Genomic DNA, 21,148 nt, shown 5'->3' on the forward strand with positions numbered 1-21,148 from the left:
ATTATTTCATTTGCTTTTTAGAAGTTTTCGAGCTTGATGTCCCACTTTTCCATTTTTGGTCTTGTTGCCTGCGATGTTCATGCCAAATCCTAGAAATCATTGCCAACACTAATGTCAAAGAAAATTTTCCCTATCTTTTTCTTTTGAAGATTTTTAGAGTCCCAAGTCTGTGTTTAAGTCTTGCTTAAGATGCAATATTATTTGTGCATAACAAAGAAGTAAATCCTGCCATTGGGACAACGTGTATAAGCATATAGACATTATGATACCTGATAATCTGATTACTGAAGGACAAATACAGCATAATTCCACTTATACAAGGTTTTAAAACAGTCAAATTCATAAAAGAAGAGAGTGCAATGAAAGGTAGTTGTCAGGAGCTGAAGGGATAAGACAAGTTGAAAATTATTTTCCAATGAGTATAAAGTTTTTTATTCAAGATGAATAAGGCTATATAGAGTTAGTTATTGAGTTAGTTAGCAACATTGTATTGTGCATTTTATAATATGTTAAAGGGATGGATCTTATGTTATGTTCATTTAAAAAGATTACAAAAGAACAGAAGGGAATTTCTGGAGTTAGTATATAGTTCCTTAGTGTAGTGATGGTATTGTAAGTGTATGCATATGTACAATCTCCACAAGATGTACAATTAAGGAGTGTATCAACTATATCCCCTAGTAAAGAGCAAATATAAAGAACCTACAGAAATTTTTATCCTAAATGCTGAAAGACTGATTTCTTCACCATAAATTCAGGAAAAATATAATGATGTCAACTATCACCATGCATATTCAACAAAGTATTCAAAGTTTTAGTGAGGATAACTAAGAGAAGGAAAATAAATAAAAGATATATATATATAGGAAAATAAAAAATACAACTGTCTTTATCTGTAGATGACATAATTTTATATGTAGAAATTCCCAAGGATCCACTAAATATCCATCAGAAATAACAAATGAGTTTACCAACTTTGCAGAATACTAAATAAATTGTAAAACTCAGTTGTATTTCTCTACACTAGCAATGTGTGTGCTGTGCTTAGTTGCTCAGTCATGTCCAACTCTTTGTCACTCCATAGACTGTAGCCTGCCAGGCTCCTCTGTCCATGGGGATTCTCCAGGCAAGAATGCTGGAGTGGGTTGCTATGCCGTCCTCCAAGGGATCTTCCCAATCCAGGGATCAAACCCATGCCTCCCACATTGCAGACAGATTATTCACCATCTGAGCCACACTAGCAATAGACACTCCAAAAATAAATCTTATAAAAATCTATTTAAAAGAGGGTGGTAACGATAACCCTGTATGCGAGACAGCAAAAGAGACACAGATGTATAGAACAGTCTTTTGGACTCTGTGGGAGAGGGAGAGGGTGGGATGATTTGGGAGAATGGCATTGAAACATGTATAATATCATATATGAAATGAATTGCCAGTTCAGGTTCGATGCATAATACTGGATGCTTGGGGCTGGTGCACTGAGATGACCCAGAGGGATGGTACGGGGAGGGAGGAGGGAGGGGGGTTGGGATGGGGAACACGTGTATACCTGTGGCAGATTCATGTTGATGTATGGCAAAACCAATACAATATTGTAAAGTAATTAACCTCAAATTAAAATAAATGCATTTATATTAGAAAAAAGAGTATCACAGAGAATAAAATACACAGAAAAAATAGAGGAAGTCTGAAGATGGTACCACGAGGTGAGATTTTGGAGGTAAATGATTGTCCTCCACCCTCCTGGAAATCCTGTCCTTTCTGAATGGATGGTATTATGCTACCTATTTCCTGCTAGAACTCTGTAGTGCTGTATAAAGATCTCCTGCTCCATATCCAACAGCCAATCTAGTACTGGATGTGATGATGCTCTTCCTGTGTCTTGGAACTGAAGAAATTTGACTACTTTTTGGTGGAAAGGGAAGTTTCTGCCAATGGAAGATGCCACTTGCTATTAATCTTGACCTTCCTGTCCACCATGGTGGCCTCCTATTATCTGCTGCTGCAGACCTCTGTGATCCGCCTGGAAGCCATCATGAACGGCATCTTGCTCTTCTTCTGTAGCTCAGAGCTGCTGCTTGAGGTGCTAACCCTGGCCACTTCCTCCAGTATGGAAAGGACATAAAGTACAAAAATTTCAGCCAGCAGCCCTCACAGGCTGAGACCACACATACATCTGGTACTTCAGCCTCACCAGTGAGAAGAGGCAGACCATATTGGAAAAAGTTGCAGCTTTTCCTTGGCACAGACACCTGGGGAACAAATCCAGCATAAGGCCACTGGGCCCCATCTCCTCAACCAGGACCATCAGCCCGGGAGACTCTTCTACATTCCAGAATAGGGAGGGGCCTTCCTGGCCCCTCTAGGAACCAATTCCCTTCTGACCTCAGGTTTTTCTCTTTGATCATTGTGGCCAGAGCATCTTGGGTGGGCCGTGCAGGCTCCCTGGGCTTCCAGCAGGACCTGAGCCACACGCTCCCCGTGTGTGCTGTGCCCCACATGTCCTGCAGGAGCATAGGATGCCTCAGGAGGGTGTGCTTCCAGAGTGATACAAAAGCTGCTCATCCCATTTCTCAGACTGAGCTCCAGAACTTTTTAAGTGACTCATAGTGTTAGTTTTCTAGTCTCATCATGAAACAAACATTGTTTTATAATATGTACTTTTTGTTAACAAATTAATAGGAGTGTAAGAATTGTCAACTATAAACCAAAAAAATAGTGTTCTGAGAAAATAAAGATCTCTAATAAATAAATGGAAAGATAGCTCTAGAAGGCTTAGTATTCCCAATCCTGATATCACCCCCCTCCTCATACTACCCGTGGTGGATTCATGTTGATGTATGGCAAAATCAATACAGTATTGTAAAGTAATTAGCCTCCAATTAAAATAAATTTAAATTAAAAAATAAAATAAAAAAGAAGGCTTAGTGTTGTCAATAAGGCAATGCTTCTCAAGTTAATCTATAGCATCAACACAATTTCCATCCAAATCTCAGCTGACTTTTTGGGGCAGAAATTGACTTTAATTGTCAATTCTATCATTAATTGTCAATTTGTAATATCTTTGTTATTAATATTAATATGGATTCAAAGACACAGATTAGCCAAAACAATATTGGAAAAGAGAAACTCAGAGGACTTTCACTTTTCACTTTCAAAGATTAGTGCAAAGCTATAGTACAGTGTGATTCAGGCATTAGAACAGAATTTGACATAAAGGAATAAAATTGAGAGAACAGAAATAAACCCTAAAGCTATGGCCAATTGATTTTTAACGAAGGAGACCAGAAAAATCAGTGGGAGAAAGGCAGTCTTCATAGATAATGCTTGGAGAAAAAGATATACATACACATAAAGTTTTAGGACCTCTATTGTATACTGTGGGGCTTTCTGGGTGGCTCAAATGGTAAAGAATCTGCCTGCAGTGTGGGAGACTGGGATTCGATTCCTGGGTCAGGAAGACCTCCTGGAGAAGGGAATGGCTACCCACTCCAGTATTCTTGCCTGGAAAATCCCATGGACAGAGGAGCTTGGTGGGCTATAGTACATGGAGTCACAAAGAGTCAGACATGACCATAAACAAACAAGTTTCAAAATGAATCCTGGACTTGAATATAAGAACTAAAACTGTGAATTTTCAGAAGAAAGTATAAGATTACATATTCATGGTTTTGTTTAGTCAATGGTTTCTTAAACATCGTATGAAAGCCCAAATGATAAAAAAGATCAGCATCAGAAAGATGGCAGAAGGGGATGTCCCAGCCTTACTGTTCCATGGAAACACCAATTTAACAACTGCCCGTGGATGAAAGTTCCTTTTTGAGGCACCCGGAATCCAGGCAAGAGGTTTCATCAGCCTGGTGCAGCACAGAAATGAGAAAAGATTCATTTCAAAGGGTAAATAGAAAAGCTTCACTTTCCTCCTGTCATTCCTGTCAACAAAACACAAGCAGCGCTGAGAAAAATCCCTTTAGCCTAAAAGTTCTTTCACGGCAGAAAGAAAGAGAAAGCCTGTCTGTGGATTCCGACATTAGGCTCTGCCCGTGGACCTCACCAGGCAGCCCACCCAGGGTCCCCGACAACTGGCCTGTCCAGAGTTTCTGGCCAATGTGACTGGTGTAGAACTTTCCCTGCCAAAGCCAGTCTGTAATGCCTGGAAGGGGTGACTGCTTCTTCAAAAATGCAAGGTTACAAGGATCATGAAGACTTGGAGAAATATGATACAACCAAAGAAACAAAATACAGCTCCAGGAACTGACCCTAAAGAAATGGATATCTATGAACTGCCTGACAAAGAATTCGACATAATCGTTTCAGAGAAGTTCGGGTAGCTCTTTAAGTTGCAAAGAAATAATGCTAAGCAGCAACACAAAAACATAAGAAAGGACAAGTCTCACTGGTGAAGGTAAATGCAAAGACAAATAATAATATAACACTGGGATGGTGGTATGTAAATTACCTTTTAGCCTCATCATAAAAGTTAAACACAAAAGCATTAAAATTCATGACCATAACTTTTTTATAAATATAGAATAAGAAAATGTAAATTCTGACACCAGTATCACATGCCCTGTGTGTTTGTGGCAAGTAAATTCATAGAGCTTTTGCCCGCAATTGAAGTTAGTTGTTATCAGGTTAAAATAAACTGTCCAAACTAGAAAACGTTTTATGCAAGAATTATGGTAACAAGAAAGGAAAACCTGACAGTTCATACAAAAAGATAAAGAGGAAAGTATCAAAGTACGTTACCACACAAGCAAAAAGACCTTTTCATTGATATGCTACAGCTCACTTCATTGATTTGATCTCACTGAGAGCCTTCAACAGTATAAAGGGGCCAAACCAGAGTTCATATCCATGTTTGCTTACTGGAGACAGACTGCACCTAGGCCATGTGAGATATTTCTACTAGGCAAGACTGTTCTGAAAATTGAGACCTTCTCAAAAGTCTTCCCAAGAAAGATGCCCCAGAAAGATGCTACCTTCATCCTAAAGACATATTCTACTAAATCAGTGGAATCAGATCTGCCCCAACCTTCAGTGAGACAAGGAAATACAGGACATAGAAGAATTCTGTAACATGAGATAAGCTTTATCTAATAATTATCAGGCTCCTGATGTACAAACAAGGAGTGAGTTATTCCAACTTAAACAGAAAACAGAATAAACTTCTGATGAACCCACTTTCTTCTTCAGGTACTGCCTTATTCTCTGATTTCTTTCACAGAAAAAAATTCTTTCTCATTTTCTTCTCATCTATTTATATTTTTAACCATTCCTATAATACATTCAATTATTCAGTCGCAGGAGGACTTCCCTATAGCTCAGATGGAAAAGAATCTTCCTGCAATGCAGGAGATCTGGGTTCAATCCCTGGGTCAGGAAATTCCCCTGGAGCAGGAAATGGCAACCCACTCTAGTATTCTTGCCTGGGAATTCCATGGACAGAAGAGCCTGGTGGGATACAGTCCATGGGGTCCCAAAGAGCTGGACATGACTAAGCAACTAACACACACACACACACACACACAATGCATTCCATAGAGCAGTTCTCCTGGGTTCCCTTATCATACCACTCTCCCCCCGGTGCCGCTTCCCAATAAAGCCTCTTGCTTGGTCAGTTTGTGTGTCTCCTTAGACAATTCACTTCCAAGTGTTATATAAGAGCCTACTTTTGGGCCCTGGAAAAGGAGTTCCCCTTCCTACAACAAATGGTGACTCAGATGGGGACTCTTCTTTGCTGCAACTGACATCCTAACCACTTGGGATACTCAACAATGGGCTTGCCTGCCAATAGACCAGGCCCAGTGGACGCAACTGGGATCCTCTTGCCCTTGGTCTCCTTCTAATGCAGATGACTCCCCAGAGAGCCTCGATTGGGTAAGGAAAAAGGCTTTATTGATCTTTCTCCCCTTCTTTCTCTCTTTCATGTTCTTAATCCTTCCTATCCTACCATTTTTTCTAGTGCCCCAGTCCTGGACCCAGAAGTCTGGTCAAAGGGCCTCAGCCTGAGATGAAGGTCAGAGCCTGATCACCTTCAGTTGGCAGAGAACTCAAATTCTGATTCTGTTCTGGTCTGGTCTGGTTTCTGGTTGAGCCAAGTTCCAGCCCTCCCTTCCCTGGAAGCCCAGTGTAAAGTCTCATAATGCCTGGGGGTCAGCAGGTGGCAGGAGACATCTGTAAGGCCACCCCTTTTGACTCCCTCCCTTGGAAGATCCCCTGAAGAAGGAAATGGAAACCATTCCAGTATTCTTGTCTGGAGAATTCCATGGACAGAGGAGACTGACAAGCTACAGTCCACGGGTTTGCAAAGAGAGGACACAACTGAGCTACTGCACACACACACATACACATAATACGTTTGGCCCCACCAAACTTCTTAAAATCCTAATGTTTTCTGTATTTTCACATCCAAATGTTTGTGTGTTTGTTGTTCAGTCATGTCTGATTCTTTTGTGACCCCGTGGACTGTAGCCCACCAAGCTACTCTGTCCATGGGATTCTCCAGGCAAAAAAACTGGAGTGAGTTGCCATTCCCTTCTCCAGGGTATCTTCCCAACCTAGGAATCAAGCCTGGGTCTCCCACGTTCCAGGCAGATTCTTTACTGTCTGAGCCACCTTCTTCAAGTGGCATTCAAAATCTGACTGCCCTTAATGACCTGCACTATTACTTACCAAGTCTAATTCACTCTCATTTCTCATCTGGACTATTCTCCCTTCTCCAATTCACATGAAGGCAATGGCACCCCACTCCAGTACTCTTGCCTGGAAAATCCATGGACGGAGGAGCCTGGTAGGCTGCAGTCCATGGTGTTGCTAAGAGTCGGACACAACTGAGCTACTTCACTTTCACTTTTCTCTCTCATGCATTGGAGAAGGAAATGGCAGCCCACTCCAGTGTTCTTGCCTGGAGAATCCCAGGGACGGCTTAGCCTGGTGGGCTGCTATCTATGGGGTCACACAGAGTCGGACACGACTGAAGCAACTTAGCAGTAGCAATAGCAATTCACACATAATTTTTCAGTGAAGTCTTTTAAAATTCTTCATGTGATGCCAGATCTCAGCTCAAATATCTCTTGTGGCTTCCATCTCATGCAGAATGAAAGTCAACACTCTTACCTTCAATATTAGATCTAGCCTCCTCTGTCTCTTTACCTCTCTAACCTTATCTAACTTTTTATAGCCTTTTTGCAACCCCATGGCCTGCAGCATGTCAGGCTTCCCCGTCCTTCGGTATCTTCAAAGAAAAGTATATAAAACGAGTGTGTGTGTATATATATATATATATATATATATATATATTTAAATTATTATTAAAAAACAGCTATTAACTACTATCAAAGTTACAAACTGCAACACAATAGTAACTAAGAAGACACATATTTGTCCCTCCAGAATAATATTTTATTAGAAACCACCCTCTAGATGTTTGTAGTAATTACTTTCATACACATCACTTTGTTATTGTTCATGGTTCCTTTATTAGATAAAATTCACACATGGTCACATATATGAATTCTAAGTTCAAAATTCAATGTATTTGATGAGATAGGGTGCGTTCAGGACTGTATGGAGTAGACAAAAAATTCAGTGTATTTGGATAAATTCATATATCAGTATCAGCCACAATTCTATAAACAGGCAGATTAATTCCATCAGCCTAGAAAGACCTTTTGTGTTCATTCGTTAGTCAGAATTGTTCCCTAGACCTCCTCTCTCCTCCACTATATATTTCAGTAGGTATTATTTTTTCTTACTCTAGAACATCACATAAATATAATTACAGACTAATTTTTTTTTTTGCATTTGGCTTTTGCTCAGTATAGTGTATATGAAAGTCATGCCTGCTTTTCTTTGTATCACTACTGTATTCCTGTTTACTGCTAAGTAATGTTACATAGTACAGATGGGAAAATATTTGCAAACCATAGTGCAATGTGCTTCTGCATTATACATTAACCAGACCTCCAGAAAAGTGATAAAGCCTGTTTGATCATAAACATCAGTGTTATTTTTCTTTTTCTTCCAATGTCAGCAACCCTTTAGAAGATTAACTTCTGTTTTCCTAATTCTATAAGGGATCACAGAGACCTGCTGCTCACTTCAAATGTGCAGATCTGAACTAGGTACCTTTTGTGAACTTCATAAAATGTCTGTATTATTTTCATGTATGATCCTTTGTCTCAAAAGTGTATAGGACTGTGCCTTTGACTTTTAACAAGTGAAACACTTCTCAGCTTTCTCTGAGATTATAATCCTCTGTTTGGCTCAAATAAAATTCTTTATTTCTCCTTTGATTTGATGTTTAGTTAATAGCTATCATCAGGAAGACATGAGATAGTTAAGTGCTGGTGAGGATGTGGACAAGGGAGAACTTCTGTACACTGTCAGTGGCAATGTAAATAAGTACAGTCACTATGGAAAACAGCAAAGAGTTTCCTCTGAAAATTAAAAATAGAATTGCCATACGATCCAGTAATCTTGCTCTTGGCATATATCCAAAGGAAATGAAAAAAGGAAATTAAAAAGATAACTGCACTCCCATGTTTATTGAAGCACTATTTACAATCTCTAGGATATGGAAACCATCTAAATGTCAACCACTTGGTGATGGATAACCATGTATATATACACACACACATGTCCGTTGCATACATCTAATATATATGATGAAATATTGTTTACCCACAAGGAAAGGGAATCGTGACAACATGGGTGGACCTTGAAAACACTGCTAAATGAGATGTCAGAGAATGACACATTCTGTGTATAACAGATGTCAGATCTAAACCCGTCAAACCCGTGGAAACAGAGTTAGAACGGTAGTTATTGGGGCTGGAAGTTGGGGGAATTCATGAAAATTTTAATGGTATAAACTTGCAACTAGTAGATAAATAAGTTCTGCAGGTGTAATGCACAGTTAGTGATTTTCATCGTCCACGATTCATGATTGTGCTCATGGTCAGTGGTGTCCAACTCTTTGTGACCCCATGGACTATAGCCTGCCAGGCTCCTCGGTACATGGGATTTCCCAGGCAAAAGTACTGGAGTGGGTTGCTATTTCCTTCTCCAGGGGATCCTCCCAATCCAGGGATCAAATTACATCTCTTGGGTTGCCTTCATTGGCAGGTGGGTTCTTTACCACTGAGCCACCAGTCCATAATACTACATTATACATTTCAAACTTAGTAACAGCCTAGATCTTAACTGTTCTCACCACAGAAAGGAAATGATAATTTTGTGACATGAATAAAGTGTTAGCTAACACAATGTTGGTGATCATATTGTAATATACAATGTATCAAATTAACACATAGTATATCTTAATCTTATAAATTTTATTTGTCTATTATATCTCAATTGTGAACAAACAAATATAAAACCTGAAAACTATCTAGATAGCTTTCATCAGATGATGGGTTAAACTAACATTTGTATTTACATTTCATGTATTCAGCAGCAGAAAGAAATAAGCTATTGATAGCAACTTCCATGAATATCTGTATAATTTTGATTGGTATGAAAGCAAACTTCAAAATATTACACACAATATTATTATTTGGTTAAAATTACAATTTCCACCTTCAAGAGATAATGTAAGAGATATGTCTTACATTAACACTGTGTATGTTTAAGATGTACAGCATAATAGTTAAATATATGTATGTATTGTGAAATAATTAATAAAATAACCTTAGTTACCACATACAACACCTCACATAGTTACAATTTTCTGTGATGAGAACTTTATATGTAAGGCACATATTCTTTATCCATCCATTGATAGACTGCTAGGCTGTTTCCATGTCTTGAGTATAGTAAAGTGAAAGTGAAGTCGCTCAGTCGTGTCCGACTCTTTGCGACCCGTGGACTGTAACCTATCAGGCTCCTCTGTCCATGGGATTTTCCAGGCAATAGCATGGGAGTGGGTTGCCATTTCCTTCTCCAGCGAATCTTCCCTACCCAGGGATCGAACCCAGGTCTCCCTCATTGTAGACAGACGCTTTACCGTCTGAGCCACCAAATAGTGCTGTAATGTACATTGGAGATGAGATGCAGATATCTCTTTAAGACGGTGACTTCATTTCTTTCAATTTTGTATCCAGAAGTAGGAATGCTAGATCTTATGATAGTTATATTATTAGTATTTAGAGGACTTTCCATATTGTTTTTTATAGTGGTTGTTTCAGCTTACTTTGCCACCAGCAGTCTACATGGTTTTCGTTTTTGTCCTCATGCTTACTGGCACTCGTTATCGCTTATTCTTTAATGATTATATGATCATTGTTTTAACAGATGTGAGGTAGTATCTCATTGTAGTTTGGTTCACATTTCCCTGTTAATTAGTGATATTGAAATGCTTTCATTTATCTGTTTGCTTTTTTAATATCTCCCTTGGAGAAATGTCTATTCACGTGCTTTGTTTATATTGGTAGGATTTTTTTTTTTTTTGCTATTAAATTATGTGTGTTTCTTAAGTATTTTAGATGTTAATTTCTTATCAAATGTGTAAATTGAAAATATTTTCTGTCATATCATAGTTTCTATTTAATTTATGGATCACTTCTCTAATGTGTAGTAGCTTTCTAATTTGATATAGTCCCACTTGTTTAGTTTTGCTTATATAGCTTGTAGTCCAGTGTCATCAGTAAACTCATTGCCAAGACCAATGTCAAAATGCTTTCCTCCTATGTCTCCTTCTAGGAGTTATACATTTTCAGGCTGTATGTTTAAGTTCTTAACCCATTTTGAGTATTATTTTTTGTAAGTGCTATAACAGAGGGGTCCAGTTTCTTTCACGCATGAATATCTACTTTTCCAGCACCATTTACTGAAGAGACTATGTTTTCTCCAAGAAGTATTCTTGGCTCCTTTGTCAAATATTGCTTGCATGCTAAGTTGCTTCAGTTGTGTCTGACTCTTTGCGACTCTATGGGCTGTAGCCCACCAGGTTTCTCTGTCCATGGGATTCCCCAGGCAAGAATAGTGGAATGGGTTGCCATGCCCTCCTTCAAGGGAACTTACTGACCCAGGGATCAAACTCTCATCTCTTACATCTCCTGCTTGCAATGCAGAGTTCAATCCCAGGGATGGGAAGACCCCCTGGAGGAGGAAATGGCAACCCACTCCAGTATTCTTGCCTGGGGAATTCCATGGACAGAGGATCCTAATTGGCTATAGTCCATGGGGTCACAAAGAGTCAGACATGACTCAGCACCTAACTCTTGTCAAATGTAAGTTGATTCTATATGTAAATAATCTATTTCTGGGCTTTATATTGTATTGCCAGAAGTGTCACAGCCTGAGACAAGCTCCCCTGAGGAGACACATGGCCCACCTGGCACTGTGCCCTCATGGAGCATCTGGAAATGTGAGCAGCTTGGATCTGGGAAGTACACAAGGCATATGGACCACCTGGATGCAAAAATAAATCATCATATAATAAAGCATAATGAGAAAGAATATATACAGCTGAAGCACTCTGCTGTATAATAGAAATTAACACAACATTGTAAATCAACTACACTTCAATAAATTTTTTAAAATCTACATTCTATCATGACAGAGCACAGTCTGCATACAGAAAAGAATCAGTTGAGTGTCCATCAGCCTCGCTGAATCCTGTCAGCTACCTGGCTCCAGGCAGCCTTTCAGTGACAGCTTTGTTTGCCACTAAAGAGGAATCAACAGGAGGCCAAGGAATTTATATTTCATTGTCTAAAAAGTGATCCATTGAAGACAAGTCACCAAGCAAGAGTTTGTCAACCTCGGGAAATGACATTTTTTTAATGCGGGGTGGGGGAGACAAAAATCATTGCTGGCTAAATTGACAGGCTTGGTTCTCTAAGGTGGGGACTCACATTTGAAAATCCAATCAATCCTGCCTTAAATAATAAAGTGATCCAAAAAAAGCAGAGAGAAAAAAATTTTTAAATCTGATCATAATGTTATGGGGACTCTCTCTTAAGTTAAAGCCACTTTTCTGCTGCTGCTTTCAAACTTTGTTCTTTGTGTTTGGCTTCCGACAATTTAATATGTGTCTCAGTGTAAATACCTTTCAGGTTTAATTTATTTGGGGTCTGGGTGCCATGAATCTGATGTTCATTTATTTTCCCATGCTTGGGAATTTTTTTTTAATTTTTATTTTTACTTTATTTTACTTTACAATACTGTATTGGTTTTGCCATACATTGACATGAATCCACCACGGGTGTACATGAGTTCCCAAACATGAACCCCCCTCTCATTTCCCACCCCATATCATCTCTCTGGATCACCCCCATGCACCAGCCCCAAGCATCCTGTATCCTGCATCAAACATAGACTGGCAATTCGTTTCTTACATGATAGTATATATGTTTCAATGCCATTCTCCCAAATCATCCCACCCTCTCCCTGTCCCTCAGAGTCCCAAAAGTCCTCTCTACACATCTGTGTCTCTTTTGCTGTCTCGCATACAGGGTCATCATTACCATCTTTCTAAATTCCATATATATGCCTTAGTATACTGTATTGGTGTTTTTCTTTAAGACATTTTTTTCTTGAAATTAATTTTCTGTCCCTTTCTCTTTCCCTTCTTGGATTTTCATAAGCATGTATTGTTTTCTTTGTGCTGTCCCATAAGTCCCATGGCTTCTCTTCACTCTTTTTCATTTTTGTTTTCTTTTTCTCTCCTCCAACAAGATAATTTCAAATGACCCATCTTCTGGTTCACTGATTTCTTCTGCAATGTTTGGTCTTATATATAAGTTCTCTATTAAATTCTTTAGTTCAGTTGTATTCTTTTTTTAAATATAGATTTATTTATTTTAATTGGAGGTTAATTACTTTACAATATTGTATTGGTTTTGCCATACATCAACATGAATCCACCACAGGTATCCACGTGTTCCCCATCCTGAACCCCCCTCCCTCTCCCTCCCTGTACCATCCCTCTGGGTCGTCCCAGTGCACCAGCCCCAAGCATCCAGTATCATGCATCGAACATGGACTGGCGATTCATTTCTTTTAGGTCAGTTCCTGGAGCTTTAATTCCTTTGGTGGTTTAATGTCCACTTGATTTTCTGTGACCCTTGGTTCCTTGTATTGGCATCTATGCTATGAGCAAACAGTCTCCTCTGCTAGACTTTAAAGGTCTGCTTCAGCAGGGAAGGTCACTGTACAACCTTCCTTGCTGTGTGGGGCTTCAGGCTATGTTCTACACTTGGGTGAGGTTTTTGGAAGAGGGATGAATAAGGCTGCAGACTATGTTCAGTGATCAGGCAGGGTCATAGGGTGGGTTGGGATATGAGGTGAGGCTGTTTTCTAGGCTTTGCAGCTAGGTAGTACCATAATTGGGCTCTGAAGATCACTGTTCAAGGAGCTTGGTTATATGGGTTCAGAGATTATTCTTAAAAGTAGAGCAGAACTTCTGGCTTGACTTCCTGTCCACAGATGGGTACTGTGGCTGCCTGGGTTCTCTGGGCAGGGTTCCTGATTGGGTGGAAATGGAAGCTATACTCAGAAGTTAGGCAGACTTGTGAATTTGCTTCCCTGCTCAGGCAGGGCCATAAGCCAGCACCATGCCTAGGACGGCTTGTAGGCTGGAAATCCAAATAAGGTAGAATTTCCAACTGAGCTCTTTGGCTACCAGCTCAGTTCTGCAGATGAACAAAACCACTGGCTGGGCTCTCTACTTGGATTCTGTGGCAAGCAGAAATGCAGCCCACCAAAACTTGAGTGCTGGTTACTGTGAGCTCTGCCCACTTCTTCATCTCAATTTGATTCCCAGTGATTGAACCTGGGAATTCCCTTAGCAATTCTCACAAGGCCAGACCTGAGTGGGCCTCCTGGGAAGCCTGTCATAATTCTATGGCAGATGAATGTCCACTTGGATCCTTTTTTTTCTCTCTGGAGAAACTGTAAGCTCAAGGGGGCCCTATTGGTGCAGTGCTGTGTTGGGCTGGGGGAGGAATAATGTGGTCAGAGTGTAGTCACTCCTCTTGGCCTTCTTAAGTGTTTTTCTCTATCTTTGTCCTTCAGAGATTGCTTCATCCTTGTCCTCAAGTTCTGGAATTTTCACAGCAATGACTTGTCTGAGGATAGTTGCTAGCTAATCTATAGAGAAGGACTCAGATAAGAATGACCTCCTAACAGCTTCACTTCCTCATATTTTTCTTTGTATACAACAAGATTTTAATGACAGATTTTTAAAGTGGAAAACAGATTAGTAGTTGCCAAACATAGCAAAGGGAAAGACAGGACCAGGTGCAAGGTGAGTATATTTATATACTCAAGAGGGATACATACATATATATGCAAGAGGCATATCAGTGGAGATAGATCTCTAGTATCTTGACTGTGGTGGTGGATGCACAAAGCCAAACAGGTGATACACTGCTGCTGCTGCTGCTAAGTCACTTCAGTCGTGTCTGACCCTGTGCGACCCCATAGACGGCAGCCCACCAGGCTCCCCCGTCCCTGGGATTCCCCAGGCAAGATTGCTGGAGTGGGCTGCCATTTCCTTCTCCAATGCATGAAAGCAAAAGCTCAGTCATGTCTGACTCTTCGTGACCCCATCGACTGCAGCCTACCAGGCTCCTCCGTCCATGGGAGTTTCCAGGTGAGAGTACTGGAGTGGGTTGCCATATGGTACCAAGTACCTCCCCCCAAAACACATACACAAATGTACAGGTAAAACTGACTGGGGAAGTCTGAATAAGGTTAGTGCATTGTATCAGTATCAATAAATTAGTACTAATATACTATACTTTTTTTTTTTCTGGTGTCAGCTTTTTTTTTTTTTTAATTTTAGGGTGTTTTTTGTTTTTTTTTTTTTATTCTTTTGCAAATATTTCTATTGGGGGAAAATGGGTACCGTGCAGACAGTTTCTCATTACATTATTTCTTGCTGCTGTATGTGACTCTACATTTATCTCATTAAACATTTTAATAAAGTATATAAAGAATTGGTAAGTTATAGCTTGAGAAAGCTAAATATAAGAAACTTAGATGACTATATGAAAATGAGAAAATATATACTTGAAATCAAACAGTATTACCAGAGATAACTAGGCCAGTTTCATAGTGATAAAAGGATCGGTTCATCAGTATTCTGAAGAATTGCACATAAATTATACTTAATACATTATGTAAAGTATTAGTTGCTCAGTTGTGTCCGACTCTGTGACCCCATGGACTGTAGCCTGCCAGGCTCCTCTGTCCATAGCATTCTCCAGGCAAGAATATTGGAGTCGGTTGCCATTCCCTTCTCCAGGGGATCTTCCCAAGCCAGGTATTGAACCAGGTCTCTGGATTGCAGGCAGATTCTTTCTGTCTGAGCCATCAGGAAGTCCATATATTATGCAAACCAATAATATATTATGTAAACCAATAAATAAATCCAAGAAAATAAATTCACATGAGTTTACCACTGCCTTTCCCCTGTACCTATATTTCAAGGAACTTAAAATTATTGTAAGTTTTTTGTGTAATTTAAACTGGAGCATGATATCAGCTACTGAAAACTAGTATGGCTGTGTTTTGTTAATTATTTTAATCAAATTCAGTATTAAACAAGAAAACATTTGTTTCCTATTCTATCCACAGAAAAATCATAAAGCAATTTACTTCAGTGTCTCTCGAACTCCATTTTCTAGAAATACTGAAGACTGTGTAGCAGGCTTATCTTAGATTATTTAGAGACCATGTTCATGTCAAAGTCCAATGCTGATTTTACATAACCACTGAGGACAAACACATTCAGAGAGTAAACCTTTAAACAGATTTCATTGTCAACAATCGAAAGTATTTTGGTAAATAATTATCTCTATAACTTTACTTTAAAAAAAGAACAGTATTATATCCTGATTACAAAAGGACTGGGAAAACTACTCTGTTGCAAGTAAGGTGACAAGACTCATTAGTGAGAAACTGGTGCGAGGTCACATAGATAGTTTGAATTAATGTAAAGAAACTTTTTGTGCCTCTGAACTTGTCCCTGTAATATCACCTTTTCACAGTGCCTTTTGAGAACCTCCAGGATGGAATTGGTGGCCTGGGGAAATTCCAGATCCTTCAGATGCTTTTAGGCTTGCCTTCTCTCATGATGATAGCATGCCATATACTGCTGGAGAACTTCACTGCAGCTGTTCCAGGGCATCGCTGCTGGGTCCACATCCTCAATAATGACACTGTCTCTGATAATGATACTGGGACCCTCAGCCTTGATGTCCTCCTGAGAATTTCCATCCCCTTGGATTCTAACTTGAAGCCAGAGAAATGTCATCGCTTCCTCCACCCACAGTGGCAGCTCCTTCACCTAAATGGGATCCTTCCCCACATGAGTGACGTGGACACAGAGCCCTGTGTATGGCTGGGTGTATGATCGCTGCTTGTTCTCCTCCACCATCATGACTGAGGTAAAGCCTCATTTACTATTGTGAGTACATGGTCTGGGTGTTTAGAATAACATAGCATAAATACTGTTCAAGTGCTTAGTATTAGTGTAACCACCTGTCTTTCATTCTTTCAGCAATAATGATTGCTTACCTTTTTAAAAGCCAAGCACTTAAAATTGAGGACAGTGAAATCAACAAACTGGATATGAATTCTAACATCACAAAGCTTTACATTTAGTGTAAAGACTGGTGATTAGACAAGTAATTACTTGTGAAAAATTATTCTTTCTCACTTGTTCTCAATCTAGTTGCAAATTGGAAATATTATTTTTAATTAGAACATACTTCAATACCCTGGTTTCTTGTCAGAGAAACAGACTGGAGTATATTTCACTCTAGATGTGAAATCTAGACTTCAATTTTTTTTTAACTCAATGTATATATGAAACAAATCACCAGTCCAGGATGGATGCATGATACTGGATGCTTGGGGCTGGTGCACTGAGACGACCCAGAGGGATGGTACGGGGAGGGAGGAGGGAGGGGGATTCAGGATGGGGAACACGTGTATACCTGTGGCAGATTCATGTTGATGTATGGCAAAACGAATACAATATTGTAAAGTAATTAACCTCCAATTAAAATAAATACATTTATATTTAAAAAAACTCAATGTTTCCAATGTGTGGCAAAGATTGAGGACCGCTGGGGTATGCAGTGCTAAGTGAATATAAAGACTGATCCTGTTATAACCTAGAAGACTTGGTTGAGAAATTCTAGAAAAGCCATGCTTAAACTGAGACTTGAATGATATAGATGAATAAACATAGTAAAAACAAAACAAAACGTGTTCATGAAGGGCACACTGAAGGATTATGAGATGCTGTGACGCTCCTTTGTGCTGGGTTTCTTCTCTTCCAGTGGGACTTTGAATGTGATCATCAGTCACAGAAATCAGTGGTTCAATCCCTAGTCATGGCTGGAATGGTGGTGGTGGGGGGCCTCATATGTGGCCATCTCTCAGACAGGTGAGTGTCTCCACATCACTGCTGCCCTTCCTCTGGGGTGAGTTGCCTTGGTTCCCAGGGAGCTATGGATGGAAATGCAGAATTTAACTCATTGTGATGAATGACATTTTGTTGCCACGGAGCTCTGTGTACTGGACACAGAAATATCATCTCCACAAGATCTAGGGGATATTCCAGAACAGTATTTAGAGGGTAAGTATTATAATACTTCATCCAGAAATATGAGGAAGAGTTATCTATGGGAACAGAAAGGAAGGTGCTTCAAGACAGGAGGTCCAGCTTCTTTAAAAACACAGATATAGAAAACAGCACTGCTGGCCTTTGCCATGATTTCTGTGTTAAGTCCCTACTGGATTCAATGAGCTAAATGACTTTATGGGTTCCCACACTGGTTATCATGTCTTGGTTGCCCCACCATAACTGGTAGGCATTTCTATAAAACCTGGTGCATAGTGAGGTAATACTGGAATTGTAAAATAATTGTGGTTGTAACCTGGATGTTTATCTTGCTTTTAAAAGCCTTGTATTAAGTATTCTTGCAGCCATATATTATCTTAGTATAAGGTAATTAATCTATAGACCTCAGGAGTCACAATTTGTTGTGTGAGAAGTTTGGGTTATCCTTTGCCAGCAGCGTCCATCCTGAATTAAGAGACAACAATGGCAGACAGACACTCAAGTCATTCACAGGAGAAATGAGAGACTTAAAGTATCCCTTACCATCCATAAGCCTAATGTCATTTTATCTTTCACCTGAAAATTGTGAACTTCGTATGTAATTACCCCAAATATAATTCACAAAAGAGTTGACCAATATTCTGACCAAAGCCTTTATGATAATTTACAATAAAGTGCTTTTTGATGCTACTGTGTGTGGAATTGTTCTCTTTAATAATTTTTTCACATACTTCATTGTTGGTGTATAGAAATGCAATTGATTTCTGTATGTTGATTTTGTATCCTGTAACTTTACTGAATTTGTGGACTAGTTCTAACAAATTTTTGGTTGAGTCTTTAGAATTTTCTGTGTATAGGATGACAGCATCTGCAAACAGAGAGAACTTAATTCTTCCTTTCCAACTTTTATGGCTTTTTTCTTGCCTGCTTTCTCTGATTACAACTTACAGTATTATGTTAAATGTGACCTGTGTGAGTGGGCACCCTTGTTTTTTCCTAAGCCTAGAGGAAAATTTTTCAACCTGTCAGCACTGAGTATGATATTAGCTGAGGATTTGTCATATATGGCCTTTATTATGTTGAAGTACATTTCTTCTATACCCAATTGATTATTTTTATCACTAAAGGATGTTGCATTTTGTCTACATCTCTTGAGATGATCATACTAATTTACCTTTCACTCCATTATGTGGTTTTTTGCATTTATTAATTCACATATCTTGAGTAATCCTTACATCCTAGGGGTGAATTCCTCTTGATCATGTTTTATGATCCTTTTAGTGTGCTATTGTATTTGGTTTACTAATATTTTGTTGAGAATGTTTTGCATTTGTATTCAGCAGAGATGTTGGTCTGCAGTTTTCTTGGAGTGTCCTTATCTGACTTTGGAATCAGAAAAGTGGTGGATTTCTAAGATCAGTTTGAGAGTGTTTCCTCCTCTTCAAATTTTTTGGAAGTGTTTGAGAAGAACTGGTTTAATTCATTTTAAAATGTTTGGTAGAATTCACCTGTGAAACCTCTTGTCCAGGTTTTGCATTGTTTTTCTTTCTTTCTTTCTTTGTGAGAAGGGGTGGTTTATATTACTGATTTAATCTCCTTAGTCATTATTGGTCTGTTCAGATTTTTCCATTTCTTTATGATTCAGTCTTGGTAGATTGTATGTGTCTAGGAACTTATCCATTTCTTATAGGTTAACCTTTTTTTTTATTAAAGGTTTCATTTTATTTTATTAACGGTTTTATTTATTTTATTAAAACACAGAAATACTTGAGTAGTACCTTATAACCCTGCGTCTCCTCTTTCATTTTTAATTTTTTATTTGAGTCTTCTCTCTAACTTTCTTAATCTGGCTAAACATTGTTGAAAACAAAGTAATGAGGTCCACCAATATTATTGTATTGCTGTCTATTTCTCCTTTCACGTATGTTAGTATTTGCTTAATATACTGAGGTGCTCTGGTGTTAGGTGCATAATTATTTATTACTGATATATCATCTTGATAAATGGTTCCTTTATCATTATGTAATGCATCACTTCATGGGAAATAGATGGGGAAACAGTGGAAACAGTGTCAGACTTTATTTTGGGGGGCTCCAAAATCACTGCAGATGGTGACTGCAGCCATGAAATTAAAAGACGCTTACTCCTTGGAAGAAAAGTTATGACCAACCTAGATAGTATATTCAAAAGCAGAGACATTACTTTGCTGACCAAGGTCTGTCTAGTCAAGGCTATGGTTTTTCCAGTAGTCATGTATGGATGTGAGAGTTGGACTGTGAACAAAGCTGAGCACTGAAGAATTGATGCTTTTGAACTGTGGTGGTTGGAGAAGACTCTTGAGGGTCCCTTGGACTGCAAGGAGATCCAACCAGTCCATTCTGAAGGAGATCAGCCCTGGGATTTCTTTGGAAGGAATGATCCTAAAGCTGAAACTCCAGTACTTTGGCCACCTCATGCAAAGAGTTGACTCATTGGAAAAGACTCTGATGCTGGGAGGGATTGGGGGCAGGAGGAGAAGGGGATGACAGAGGATGAGATGGCTGGATGGCATCACTGACTCGATGGACGTGAGTCTGAGTGAACTCTGGGAGGTGGTGATGGACAGGGAGGCCTGACGTGCTGTGATTCATGGGGTCGCAAAGAGTCAGACACGACTGAGAGACTGAACTGAACTGAACTGAATGCACCTTTTTGTGTCTTCTTACCATTTTTGGTTGGAGTCTATTTGTCTGATGTAAGTATCAGACAAAAAAATTCTCATTTAATTGTACTCTGCATAGAGTATCCTTTCCTGTCCCATCACTTTGAGCCTATGTATGTCTTTATTTATGGTTTTAAAATATAAATTTATTTATTTTAATTGGAGGTTAATTACTTCACAATACTGAATTGGTTCTGCCATACATCAACATGAATCCGCCACAGGTATACACGTGTTCCCCATCCTGAACCCCCCTCCCTCCCCCCTCCTCATACCACCCCTCCGGGTCATCCCAGTGCACCAGCCCCAAGCATCCAGTATCATGCATCAAACCTGGACTGGTGATTCGTTTCATATACAATATTATACATGTTTCAATGCCATTCTCCCAAGTCATCCCACCTCTCCCTCTCCCACAGAGTCCAAAATACTGTTCTATACATCTGTGTCTCTTTTGCGTCTCACATACAGGGTTATCGTTACCATCTTTCTAAATTCCATCTATATGCATTAGTATGCTGTATTGGTGTTTTTCTTTCTGGCTTACTTTGTATAAACGGCTCCAGTTTCATCCACCTCATTACAACTGATTCAAAGGTATTCTTAATGGCTGAGTAATACTCCATTGTGTATATATACCACAGCTTTCTTATCCATTCATCTGCTGATGGACATCTAGGTTACTTCCATGTCCTGGCTATTATAAACAGTGCTGCAGTGAACATTGGGGTACACGTGTCTCTTTCAATTCTGGTTTCCTCGGTGTGTATGCCCAGTAGTGGGATTGCTGGGTCATAAGGCAGTTCTTTTTTTTTTTTTTTTTTTTTTTTTCCTTTTTTTTTTTTTTTTTTAGTTTTTTA

At 39.3% G+C, this 21,148-nt stretch overlaps 2 pseudogenes; both read left to right on the plus strand.

Annotated features, from left to right (window-relative positions):
* The first annotated feature begins 1,673 nt into the window (after positions 1-1,673).
* Positions 1,674-2,943, plus strand: LOC105604101 (transmembrane protein 216-like; annotated as a pseudogene).
* Positions 2,944-4,202: 1,259 nt separating this feature from the next.
* LOC101113546 (steroid transmembrane transporter SLC22A24-like) overlaps positions 4,203-21,148 on the plus strand; it is a 39,817-nt pseudogene continuing 22,871 nt past the window's right edge.

This window comes from Ovis aries, chromosome 21, assembly GCF_016772045.2.
Source record: "Ovis aries strain OAR_USU_Benz2616 breed Rambouillet chromosome 21, ARS-UI_Ramb_v3.0, whole genome shotgun sequence".
Classification (NCBI taxonomy): Eukaryota; Metazoa; Chordata; class Mammalia; order Artiodactyla; family Bovidae; genus Ovis; species Ovis aries.